General features: G+C 34.7%; 1 long non-coding RNA gene across 1 annotated transcript in view; it reads right to left on the bottom strand.

The window, feature by feature from the left end:
* Positions 1-3,056: 3,056 nt before the first annotated feature.
* The window catches only part of LOC108965043, an 11,507-nt gene continuing 751 nt past the window's right edge, over positions 3,057-13,812 (bottom strand). The window contains exons 2-3 of the long non-coding RNA XR_001993077.1: positions 4,096-4,390; positions 3,057-3,770 (exon numbers count right to left, since the gene is read on the bottom strand). This is a non-coding gene — a long non-coding RNA (uncharacterized LOC108965043). The remainder of the gene's footprint in view (positions 3,771-4,095; positions 4,391-13,812) is intronic.

The raw sequence follows: 13,812 nt of genomic DNA, 5'->3' as shown, positions 1-13,812 counted from the left end.
AATGTGAAGATTTAGTCAATAGGCTTCCCAAGCGGATTGAAGCAGTGATTGCTAATACTAAATATTAAAGCGGTAAAAATTACATTGTATCAAAATTGAGCAAGTGCCATACAAGAGTATTTACATATATTTTCTTCTTATAAAACCTGAATAAATTTGTTACTCTTTTGTTATTTTATATTATAGACGGACTGAAGAATGTATTTGAAAAAACTGTAATTTAATTCGCCCAAATTAAATACACATTTTTTATAAGAATCGACATTCGTGATTTTATTTGCTCAATTGTGTTACATACTGTACATGTATGTACGTTATTTCGCAGGTATACATTTTGAATTAAAAAATTAAAATTTACTTAATGAAAATATAATTTTGCATTATAAAATAAAAAGAAAAATAAACAAAAAATGATGGCTGAAAATCAAGTGTTAAACCTTGAACATTGTTTACCAGCAATAACACAATTTCTTCAGCAAAATGCTGCACAGCAGGAAACTAGTGTTAGGTAGAAAATRGAAAAAGATTTAGAATACTTACAGCCATTTGAAGGTAATGCAAAAAAATTACCAGCGTTTATTGAGGCAATTGATAGGGTACTAGCTGATTGTGCAGGACAACAATAGGTAGCATTGAGAGTATTTTATGATTTAAAGATTTTAGGATCGGCAAAAGATTTTTTAACAATGAAGTCCTTTAGAAAATTGGGGCACATGCAAAATAAGAGTAAAACAGCACTTTAGGCCAACAAAGGGAAATATGACTTTGWCCAACGACTTCGCTGATCTTAGGTCGGGAAGTATAGGTGAATTTGGTAGGAAAACTAAAGAAATAATAGGTAATATTACCGAATATTATGCTTTGAGTGAGACAGGCAGTAAGATGAAGGAAATATTTTCAGGAATGCTTATACAAAGGGTAAAGCAACTAGCCCCAAGGACTGTCGCCTATATCAAAGAACATAACTTAAAACTCCGAGCCGATAAATGTAGCAATATAAAATGTGAAGCCAATTCTACTAAAAAAATTGCATATCCACTGATTAAATATTAAAAAAAGGGATGCAAAATAAATCCAAACGATCCGCAATTTATTGCAAGCTTCGAAAGCCTTAAAGCTTTAAATTTAAAGCTCATCGAATAATTAAATATACAAATTATGATATCACCACAGATGCAAATTGTTATATTATAGAGCCAATGCAGTCACAGCAACAGACGGCCGGTGTGTTATATCTCTAGGACGTTAAATAATCACGAGCAAAATTATGTCACCACAGATACGGAATTTTTAGTTATCATTTAAGCACTTATGTACCTGTTTTGGGCTGTATGATTACGGAAAATTACAAGTGTAAAGGAAAGGAGTTTTCACAACGTCACCAATGATGGCTTTTGAAACTGCAAGACTTTATTTTCGAAATTGAATATTAGAAAGGAAAAATAATGTATTGTAGTAGCAGATTTTTTAAGCCAAATTAAAAACTCTCCAAAAGTCTACGAATGCAATGATAAAGAATCCAATCTAGAAGTGTTAGACACAATATATTCCTTAGAAGAGGAACTGTTTGAACATTTCCCATTTCCAACAAGCATAAGACTCAAATAATAATAACATCTAGTCCCCAAACTGAGGTCTAAACAATACGTGGCAGGAAAGTAATTGAGATTAACCCTATAGACACTATTGGCAAATAATTTCCAAAGACATATTTACAGAGGCAAAGTGGGTATTTTTTTTAAAGATAATTCAACTGTTACTTATAAGAATGTTTTCTTTCAACAGCAAGTTACAATTCATAAAATGTACAAAAAGAGCAACAGAAATTCTACAAGAAGACCTGCATAAACCCATTTCACTTTACTATAGTATTGAGTCAATGYATAGCGGAATAAACAAAATTTACAATACACTTCAGGAACATGTACATCTAATTATAGATAATTGCTAAAAATGCAAGCGAATTAAATATGACAGGAAACTGAGATGCCTCCAGATGAAATGAAATAATACATGTGGACATTTTTCATTTCAAAATGCKGTCATCTGTCACAGTAATCGACAAACTCACAAAATTTGCATATACAATATAACTGACAGAAATTGGAGAACAAAGAAGGCCATCATAATTGAACATTTCAGGAAAATTGGGAAACAAAAGAAATCATCATGGACATCGAATTCAGGGCCGAACAGTTAATTAACAAAACCAAATCCCCATACAGGTAATGCATACATTGAGAGGCTGCACTCAACCATGTTGGAAAAACYAACAGGAATTGAGAATTGAAGCCTCTCAACAGAAATGAGGATATCACTCAACCATAAAATGTACTATATATTGGGTGTAAAAAATAATGTACCATATATCCAACCATTTAAAAAAACACAATAGACCACAAGAAACAACTCGTAATATACTAARGAAATAGGTACAAAGAGGACTACGAAGAACTGAGATCGACTGGGTCAATAAAAAATTATTAAAGAGTAAGACTCATGGACGAACCATTTATCCAAATCATCTCCTTGCAAAACATTCACTTAGCAAATATAAAAAAGCCACTAACATTAGATAGAGATGGGAAGATAGGTATGGAAGAGGATGATAATAGGTTAAGCACACTAGTACGTAATGACAATGTACGGGAAAGTGTTAATCCATGAATCAATATATTTTCAGACCATGTGCATAATAATGTTTCTGATGATCGCCATGAAATTGGCTATAGCTTTCCTACAAGTGTCACCGATAGTTGAAGAAGCAGAACACACCATGATCCAATTCGACGAGTAGCAGCTTTCAAAAATGAAGCACTTGTGTTCGCTTTACAAATACTAAAAGAGTTGTTTTTAATAATATGTAAAACTAATAACAATAACAAAATTTCCGAAATAGATCCAGAAGATGTATTGATTTAACAGTAAATAAAAAAATTATATATATAAAGACAATATGTGATCTGGTCTACGGAAAGGGGGCTTAGGTGTCAAAAAATCTTAGTTTACTCGGATGGAAGATGAGATGTTTTTTCACGTGATAGTATCTAAAAAGTCATAAACTAGTTTTCACACGTTAGCTCCCTTTTCTTAGACCAGGTCACATATATTATTTAAAAAAACTAAGAAGGAATTGTATCTTTTTTAATGATCGTGAATTTAAGTACAACAGCAAGACAATAGTTCAAGAAATAAGTTATTTATTTATAAAAAGAATGCATATAATGTAAGTCTTATTCAGAATTGTGACGGGAGAAACTTTATATTACAAAATATATGATAAATTTTGCAGAGTGTAAAGTAAAAATTAATCAGAAACTTTTAGTAATAACAAAGCCAAATTTATTGATAAATTTATACATCCTGTTAAAATGTTAAAGCGAACTTATGAATCAAAAATAAAGTTTGACAATATTGTACTAAATATTCTAAGAGTCAGAATTCAAAGAAAAAATTAAAAAATAAGTTTTAAAATTATAAATAAAAAACAATACAGCTCGACATATTTTGAGTTTATTGGAATGTGCGATATATTCACTCAATGGAGCAGACTTGAATTGCTGATTTCTGATTCTTGGCACCAAAGTGATTGCATTTATAGTAGTGTATTTATTTGCCTCAGTATTTATTTCAGATTTAGGTAGTGACGTCAGCCGGCTCCTATACTGTAACTCGCGCAGGAGCTGTCCTAAACGCATTAAGCCGTCCAATTGAATCTGTGTGCCGATGGTCTCGTCCCTTTGTCAGTTCGATGTGTAGTGTGTCATCATCTGTGATATTTATGAATTAAAATATGATCTAAATATTTAAAATATAATATGTAATAATGTTCTTTTTTAATTTTTAATATATATATAATAAATAATATTTTTAGGTTGTGTAGCACTCTTGACGTTTGTCACATGATGCAGAGCTGCATATATATTTCGCATATGTGTTCGCAATTTCACATGTTGTTGTACACTGGTAAGCAATATTATGACTATGATGATGAAAATGTTGAAATATAATACCTTAGTCTTCATATTTTATATTTAATTTTAATTTTACAAATACGTTAAATGAAAATGTAAAAACTTTATCATTCATACTTACAGAAAATAATAAATTTGCATAAGAAAAGTATCAGTTTGAAATAGTTCCGTTTCTACATTCGTTAGATTAATCTAATTTTTTAGCAGTGCTGTATTGAGCATTATTTATTTGATGATAAGTTAAACAGAAAACGTGATATGATATCGGGAGATGACACGTTGATACAAGGAACACAATATGGTGGCTGCATATGCAAATCCTTTGCATTCAGTACTTCTAACTTATCTTGATACATACGGTTGAATTCTTTGGAATGTAAAAGAACTGGTGGACGTAAAACTTCAATGGAAGTTCCCTAGTTTAAAAGACATTTTTTAATGCTTAAAATAAATAATACTAATTAACATGTGAATGTTGATGTACAGAAACTAATGTGTCCAAAAATTATCGCACGATTTAAATTGTCGGCATTTCAATTAATCTTAAAAATTGACGAAGTTAAAATATTATTTCGGTCTTATTTTGTATAAAATTTTCAAACTGCGAGAGCCATTCTCTCATTRTAAATGATTGTTTAATAATGGAGATAACTTATTCTATCGTGGAGTTACGCTCCATTTTTACTGAGCTTAAACTGTAGGTTGTCGATTTGTTATTTTTATAAAATTGCTAATAATACATAATTGCGACATATTTAACTTTTATTTAATTCCAATCTGGCGGGAATTATAAAACCTTAATTAAAAAATTACATATTTCGGATAATCACTTACAACTTTAGTGTTACACATTTTTTATTCCTTTGCAGCTCATGCCGTATTGCATCCTGCGGAATTTTTGTGGAACATGTGTTGATTTAAACTCAATTACCAAATAAAGCAAGTAAAGAAAAAAAATTTAACTAAGTAATAAAGTAATTGTGGAGAAAATAACACTGCTAGTTATCACTGCCCTATTTATACAGACTTGAAGCCGAAGTTGTCGCTAGAAAAGCCCGTCGTAAACAAATACTATATATTCCCTACTGATCTAAGGCAGTTATTCAAAAGTAATAAAAGGCAACACTGTAAAAATTAATTTGGCGCAAAACAAACCTAGTGCATGCGTTGAAGTATGCTTTTAAACCTTACTCAACATATCACAGAATGTACTCGTATGTAGGAATGCAAAACTTTAAATTTCTAAAGAAGAAAATATAGATGTAATGCTATTGTCCGAAACTAATCTAAAAATAAGAGCCCCCTTTCTCTATACACCTTATTCGACTCTTTGTTACAAATCACCCTGATGAAAAGGCACATGATGGAAAAGCAATGTTGGTTAAAGATTCATTAAGCCACCATACTTTAGAACCTTAGGCAACAACAATATGTTTTAACATGTAAAGAAATGCCCAACACATCAASATATTTATGATACGCGGAGATCCTATCGCTCAGTAAGAACTCTCACTGAATTTCAAAAAATATATCCCTTACATTGACCCACATTTTCGGTCAAAAGACAATTATAGATACTGAGGTCGATTTTTTCGGTTGAATAATTTTTTAATTTTTAATTTTTTTGAGAAATTTTGGTTGTTTGTCAATTTGAACGAAACGAACCGTGCACACACCTTTCGTAAGCCCAAATGTCAAAATGAGATAAATCGATGTTTTGGAGATATTCAATTCCAAATAATGCTTTCGGCTGATATTTGATGAACTCACGCACAGCTTGATGGAATTTCCGGTGATCACGGATTTTGATTGGCCCACACGTTTATCGTCATTTATGTCCTCACGACCACTTTGAAAACATTGAAACCACTCGTGGACTCTGCTACGGGATAGGCAATATCGCCATAAATTTGTTTCATCAATTGAAAGGTTTCGGTAAGAGTTTTAACAATTTTAAAACAAAATGTAATGTTTGCTCGTTGTTCGAACCTCATTTTTGCACCGATGGCACAAACATACTGATACTTAGAACGCTTCCTCACTTCCAATAAATGAAATGCCATGAAATTCTCCATGGACAATCGATAAAGAAGCGTTTCTAATGCACCAGTCGACATATTCTTCTTACTTTGGAACGCACATTGTAAAATAAATTGATTTTGCCGAAAAAAACAATTGTTCTGTTTTTTTAGGTCCTGTTTACTTTGGAATGCACCTTGTATATAATTAAAAGGAAGACAGCTGCACTACACTATTATGAATAGGCGTAATAATTTTTACCTAATATATCCTGCTAAGCTAATATATTGGTCCAGCTATCAAAACCAAACCCCAGATTTAATTGATTTTGCTGAAATAAAAAATACTGAAAATTCGCTTTTAATTGTTGTTACTTTTACCTTCTTATCTTTTAAACTAACAAAACTATGCGAAGTAACGAATGATTGCATTCTATCACTACAATTGGGTTTAACAGCCCATAAAACGAACTGGATAAAATATAAAAAATAAATCAGTATTCACATTAATATTGGTTACAAAATAAACTCAGAAAATATACCACAGCGAATTTTATGAAGTAATAACTAATAGTAGTTGTTGTAGCAACACCAAATAAAACTAAAAAACAAATAAGACCTACCTTCCTCTCAGGTGCAATGGGAGTCTGCTGTACGTAGTTTAAGAAATGCACATATGTTTGCGGAAAAATACAGCACTGAGTATAATATAATGAAACTGAGTCCAAATTACCTATAAAAGGTCAGCCTAACTTCGAGTCGCTCATGCCAATTTGATTTGAGTAATTAAAAGGAGCATAAAAATTGTAAATCTAAGAAAGATTACAGGACATGATCAAATTACTCTAAAAATGTTAATGGAGTTACCAAATGTTGCTGTAGTAGTATTTATATTCTGTCTTACCAATATATTTGCAAAAATTAAACCTTCTTCTACATTACTAACGTATACACCGCTTATGGGGTTATAGATGAGTTTCCAACAGTGCGTTGTTTCCTCCTTTAGCAATGAAGCCAAGTCCTTCTTCGCCTGGTCTTTCTAATGGAGCGGAATTCGTCCTCTTCCTTTGCTTCCTCTGGCGACTACTACGTCGTCTATTCGGATGACATGACCTAGCCATCGTAGCCGCTGTCTTTTAATTCGCTGAAGTATCTTGCTTCATCGAATGCGATATTCACCGTAGCCAACAAGCAAAGGACCATAAATCTTTGGCAGAAGTTTCTCTCGAAAACTCGTAACGTCGACTCATCAGATTTTGTCGTCGTCCATGCCTCGGCATCATATAGCAGGACGGGAATAATGAGTGACTTATGCAGTTTGGTTTTTGTTCGTCGAAGAGGACTTTACTTTTCACTTGCCTACTCAGTGCGAAGTAGAACCCGTTGCCAAGAGTAATTCTGCGTTGGGTTTCGAGGCCGACGTTGTTGTTACTGTTAATATTAGCTTCAAGATAGACGAAGTTATCTGGGACTTCGATGTTATGACTGTCAACGGTGGGACTACGTGACGTGGTAGCCTAGTCGCGAGTGCGATGACTGTTTGTTTGATGACAGGRGATATTTTGTCTTGCCCTGGTTCACCCATTTGCTTCTTTCCTTATACAGTCTGGATCGAGCAGAGATAACGGCGCGAATTTTAAGGCAAATGATATCAATATCATTTCCATACGCCAGCAGTTGTACAAGATTGTCTCTGCTCGGTTAAGCTCTGCAACTCGAATTATTTCATCCAAACATAGGTGGAAGAAGTCAGTTTGGTATCGAACGGATCTGAGAGGTCCTTCTCGATCCTGACGGAACTTTCGGTGTTGATAATTGAAATCAGTTTACGTAGGCATATTAGTTTTACGGGGATACCAAATTCAGACATAGCGGCATGAAGGCACCTCCTATTCATTTTGTCAAAAGCAGCTTTGAAATTGGTGAAGAAGTGGTGTGGTCGTATGGTGAATATCTGGTCGGTAGTTGATTTGWCCAGTCTAAAGCCACACTGATAAGGTCCAATCAGTTTGTTGACGGTGGGCTTTAATCCTTCACACAAAAGCGCTCAATGCGATCTCCCTTTTAGTGAATTGAGCAGAGCACATTTAAATTCCAATCGTCSGGCCCGCTTTGTTGTTTTTTAGACGGGTAGTTGCATTTCTAATTTCTTCATGGTCGGTTAATGGAACGTTCTTGTGCTATACTTTCATGTGCTGAATAGCAGGGTCGAAAAATGTTCCCGCTATGATTTTAGTTTGCTTTGGGCTGCAGATACTACATCTTTTCTGGGGGTTTTACAAGTTGCATTCTTTTGGTAGGATTTTTTGAATATACCCCTCAGCCTCTCTCTTTTTTGTCGGTAAYGTCGTCTCGCTTTTCTTTCCAGCTCTCGGTCGCCAGCCCATCTCGTACGTATTTTGGTCAGTTTCATGTAACGTTGCGAGTTAGGCAGTCATTTTACTCTCCACTGCGGTACGACACTTCTCATCGTACTAGCTTTCTCTTGCATTTTTCGAAAATCAATGGTTTCGTTAGCAGCGTAAAGAGCTTGTAGTGGCGTCCCGCAGTTCCCTTATACTGAATTGCTGATGAGTGCTCTCAGAGAGCAGGATTCCTGTTTAGGSAATTTTCATCAGGGAGGCTGAATTTAGTGACCATTGTGATAAATATACCCTTTTGCCCACTTGGCGTTAAAGTCGCCAAACACGATATTGACATCGTGGTGGGGGCAGCTATTATTGGTGCACTCCAAGCGCTTATAGAAGACATCTGTGGTCACATCGTTCTTCTCTTCCGTCGGAGAGTGGACGCAAATCAGCGATATGTTAAAGAACTTCGCTTTGATGCGAATTATGGCTAGACCTTCGTCCACCGGGGAGATTGACAGTACTTGGCGAAAGAGTCTCGCTCTCACTACGAATCCTACACTGAATTTRCTCTCTGTTATATAACCACTCTGTAGGACCTACTGGTCCTTGTCCCATCCATCGCATTTTTTGTTAGGCGGATCACCGCCATCAGCCTTCACTCTAACGAGGACATCAACCAGTTGGGCAGCGACCCCTTCCCACTTAAGGGACCGGACATTTCACATGCATGCCCTCAGATCGTAATCTTTAATTACTTTGCTATGGTCGTCATCAAAATGGGGGCTCTCACTCGAGGTTGTCGATTAGTTCTCATTGGTAGAGCTTTTTAACGTGGCGGGTCTGTAACCTAGAGCACAACCCTGTGGAGGAGATGTTTCGCCTTCTCACTTTAGCTGGCCTTCAAAACGGATGTTATGTGGCTTCCCAGACGATACTTGATTCATGACCGAATGACGTGAGCTGTTTGAGCCATATGTAAAAGAAATGTTTTGGCCACTCCCAAGTGAATGGCAATCAGAGAATTTTTTTCAGTTGCGTGAACTCACTCACCATTTCATGAATAAAATTTAGTGTCTTTGGCGCATTTAGTTATTGATTTATCGCGCTATGTGTAGTTTTTAAGAGTAACCTTTAACCTTAAACTTACACGGGGAGTTTGCGAGATTACCATCCGATTTCATCMATTTTTGTGAAATTTTTGGTTCTCCATCTTAATTAAGTTCTTAGTTATGGCCTTTATAACTTTACATTAAATGACATTGTTAGGGTGTGGCAGTGGTTCGATTAGGGTCAAATACGGGCTCGTTCTCCATTTTTTTGCCACGGAACTCGGAACAACGTGGACGTCAAGAAAACTACTATACACATTTAAGAGAATAACAAAAACACATTTCATATAAATATTGCTAAATTTTCCAGAGCATCAAGCGAAAAAAAAGATTCGATTATTTTTGCCACACTTATATCTAATATATGTACATATACATATTGACCGATATATAACATATAAAGCCATCCGGATGTTTGTATCTTTAACACAGCGGTCGGTAAATTCAGCGCCCACAATGAAACATCCCCAAATGAGGCTGCTCTACTTCACTGGGGCCCAAAATTAGGCTATCTGTAGTACTACATTCCGGCACAAGAAAACTCATAAAGCTACCTTTCTTCTCCGGATCGCAAACCAGAAGACACGTCTCCATTATCTTTTATGTACGTACGCTCTGAGGTCCGAGGCATTGATTCGGACCTCTAACTTGTTGCCGACAATATACGCACTCGCCTCTGTGCAGAACACAAAAAAAAAAAAAAAATGCCGTCAACCAGCACAGAATTTTTGACGTCGAATAGCTGCAACCACAAGAGACAGTCGGTCAAAATATGAGCTACTTTAATGATATTGAAAGACCGTATTTTTGGTTGTGCACAAAATTTATATAATCGGTTAAAAACTTGCTCTAACSACCATATAATTAAYATYAGTTTGTTCAAACATCCGCTTGCCTTTACTCCTTATATGGATCGTGGTGCTGGTATGTGAGGTACCTTAATGAAGAGATSAGTTTTCTGTTTATAATCTTTAGCAATGACACAAACAATTAAAATCAGAGTCAATACTTTTTTTATCCTCTATATACCTATTTAACATAATATTTCAAACTTCTGGTTGCCTTTATATGGTATACCACAAATCGGTATGTTATTTGTAACATAATTTTACAAAATTAAGGTAACGTGTAGTTTAATGCCGAAATTTTAAGAAATTGGTGCAGCCCTTAAATACTACATACTTCYATGAGAAGAAAATAATAAGACTTCGTCCATAATTTTAAAATTAAATTAGTTTAAAAATTTAAATTCTCTTGCAACCAGTTGCTACAGAGTATTATAGTTTTGTTCACCTAACGGTTGTACGTATCACCTAAAACTCATCAGGATAGATATAGGGTTATATAAATATAACTGAAAAGGAGGACGAGAAAAGTCGAAATCCGGTTGACTGTCTGTCCGTCCGTCCGTCCGCGTAAGCTGTCACTTGAGTCAAAATTGAGATATCTCGATGAAACTTGGTATACGGGTTCCTTAGTACAAAAAAATTCTAGTTCGTAGATGGACCCGATTTAATGTTGTGAAAATGAACTTTTTTTTGAATCTTTTACTTTCCAGTACACAAACCAAGAAGTTAGTTAGTATAACGGAATTAAACTTTGCACGAATAAATTAGTGTATGATATGTTATGATCAAAAGGTACCGAATATTTTCATCCCAATACCTATAATTGGCTTTTGATAGAAAGTATCGGTCAATATGTAATATATATAATTGAAATTTATGGATAAACCTTCTCTGATAATGCTATGGCTGTATGTCAAAAATGAGTTAATATAACATTTTCGAACTTCGGGGTGACTTTGTACCATATGTATATATCGGCCAATAGGTGAGTTATCCCAATGAAAATAAGAGAGAGAGATTCGTGAAAGTTGCAAGAGTATAATGAGGGTTTCGATGTTACTGTTATCGTAAAACTAATGTTGTACGATGTCTAGGACCCACTATGGCTAAGAGTTCTCTTTCGTTTACCTCTCTATCCGTTAACGTTCTCGAAATCAATGTTATGGGTCTGTTTCCTTGAGATAGTACTGCAATCGAGGAAGCATCAATAGTTAAGTAAAATGGTTTGGAATAGGATATTCCTGAGTTTGTCCAACTAAGATTTCCGAATTTTGTCAAAGGACACTGGGATATTTTTCGAAGGGAATTTGCTGATCCTTCGCTTTCGCCGAATGCTCTTAATTCAAACAAGTAGCGAAATCTCTAATAGCCTTAACATTATCTGGGCTAGTTATTGTATCCTATTTTGTCACGACAAAGCCCAAGAACTTTACACTTGACTTAAAAAACTAAATTTTTCATTGGGCGCTCTCATATTGGCGTCGTAAAAGCTTTTAAACACTAGATCGACATAGCTAGTATTCCCGACCATATTTCGTATAACATCATCTGTGGCACGCTGAAAGATGCCTCTAGCACCAAAAGGCAAACGGCAGAATTCATACTTTTCTACGTTTACTGAAAAATATGTTTCTCTCTACCGTTTTCTGCTAAAATCATTTAATGATACCTTGACTTTAAGTAAAGAGTAATGAAATATTTGACCTTTCCAAGGTTTATAATATCGTACTAATTCTCGGCATTGGGTATTTATCCGCGATAATCTTGGAATTTAACTTCCTAAAATCCACTACCAACCGTTTTGAAAACAACCCTTGTGTGGTTGTTATAAAAAGACTTAATCGGCCAAATAATGTAATTTTTAGTAGGTTCTTTATTTACAAAATCAGCGGCTCTTATGAGGAATGGGTACATCCTAGAGTAAACAGATTCATTGTACTTTATGCGGATGGATGCAACCACATTCGTGCTGAACGGAAGTAATTTATTCGCGTCGGTAAACGAATTCACATGTCTTGTCATCATTTGTAGAAAGTCCGTACGAACATTAAGTGGAACTTCGATGTCTTCAATTTTGTAGAAATTAACTCGAGCACATTTGGGAAACTTCAAAGCTTCAGATCCACCATTAAAGTCAAACAGTTCTGACATAAGATCAATAGTTGATCATGCCTGTGTCAGTAGGTCGAGTCCAATTATGCCATCAAAAGTCGTAGGTGCGGGTAGGTGGAATATTAGTTATTGGTGTCAAACATATAGATAAAGGAATAGAATATCTGTAAGGTTCTCCTTAGTCCTTATTGATTTATTTATTATTGAATACGCGTAAGGCATCGGCCTGCTCAAGAAAATGTAATGGTCGCTTGTGCGAATATGTGAAAGCTAGATGGCTAACGATAGTGTCAAAATTAAGGACTATGTTGAAAGATGATACAACTGCATCAGCCGATCCTCTTGTCGTGTTACGAATTATCAGGACAGCTCAGTAATGCTTCGAGCTGCCTCGGAGGTTTAAAAATATCATATGTAGCAATTGCTGCCAGGAGACATGTTGCCCCTGGATCAAACCACGTCAAGTTTTTCGTGAAAATTTTGCAAAATCACCGATTTTGAAAATTAACAATTTATTAGGAAGGGGACTAGAAGCATACCCTGTCATATAAATATTTTGTCAAAATTATTTGTTTTCTTAAAGTTGTTGAAGGTTAAAATTTAGAGCACGATACAATTGTAAAATTATTTTCTCATAAACTGCTGGAGAGAAATCGATGAAATTTTGTGAAGTCTAAGAAAAATGCTCGTGCTGTATTGTAGATATTTTTTCACGATTCATTGTTTAAATAATAATATTTTACATAATTTTGTCTTAAATAATTAAATTTTTTTTAATGTGTTCTTCATGAAATATTCACCTTTAATAATCTGCAAATAATTTTTTGTTCTCATGCCATTCCAAAGATATAGAATTTTTTGTCCAATACCCTTATGCTTTTCTTGCGGCACTGATGGCGGGAGCTTACGAGCGCACTGCGCAACGATGGTCATACGTTTTAAAAGCGAATAGCTTTTCAGTTTTTTTAGTGTGAAGAAGACGATTGTTTCACAAAAAATTATGTAAAGTATTATTATTTATACAAACTGATCATGAAAAATATCTAATAAATGGTTTTGTAAAAATTGTTCGGCTAACAACCGCAATGTTTATCTTCTATCCATTTTCATTGAGTTCCAAACTCGCATAGTAGCCGTCTGTCACGTACAAATTTAGATCTGATTAAGTCGTAGTTAAAAGGAATTAATGCTGACGTCAAGGCTATAAGAATATATGTATATACTATATATAATATTAAAAATTTAGATTCCTTATTTTAAAATGTGGTTAGTATAGTTTCCGATGATGCGAATCAAACAAAGGTCTTCATTTAACGGATGTTAAACTTGTTCGCAGCAGTTTTAAATATATGGTAAGGTATTGCTAAGACTTTCAGGTACTTCCCTAGGTTAATTCTTTG

This window comes from Bactrocera latifrons, unplaced genomic scaffold (genome assembly GCF_001853355.1).
Source record: "Bactrocera latifrons isolate USDA-ARS-PBARC rearing strain unplaced genomic scaffold, ASM185335v1 scaffold_1320, whole genome shotgun sequence".
NCBI lineage: Eukaryota > Metazoa > Arthropoda > Insecta > Diptera > Tephritidae > Bactrocera > Bactrocera latifrons.
Note: the sequence above shows the minus strand (reverse complement) of the source record. Positions and strands in the feature narration are given on the sequence as shown.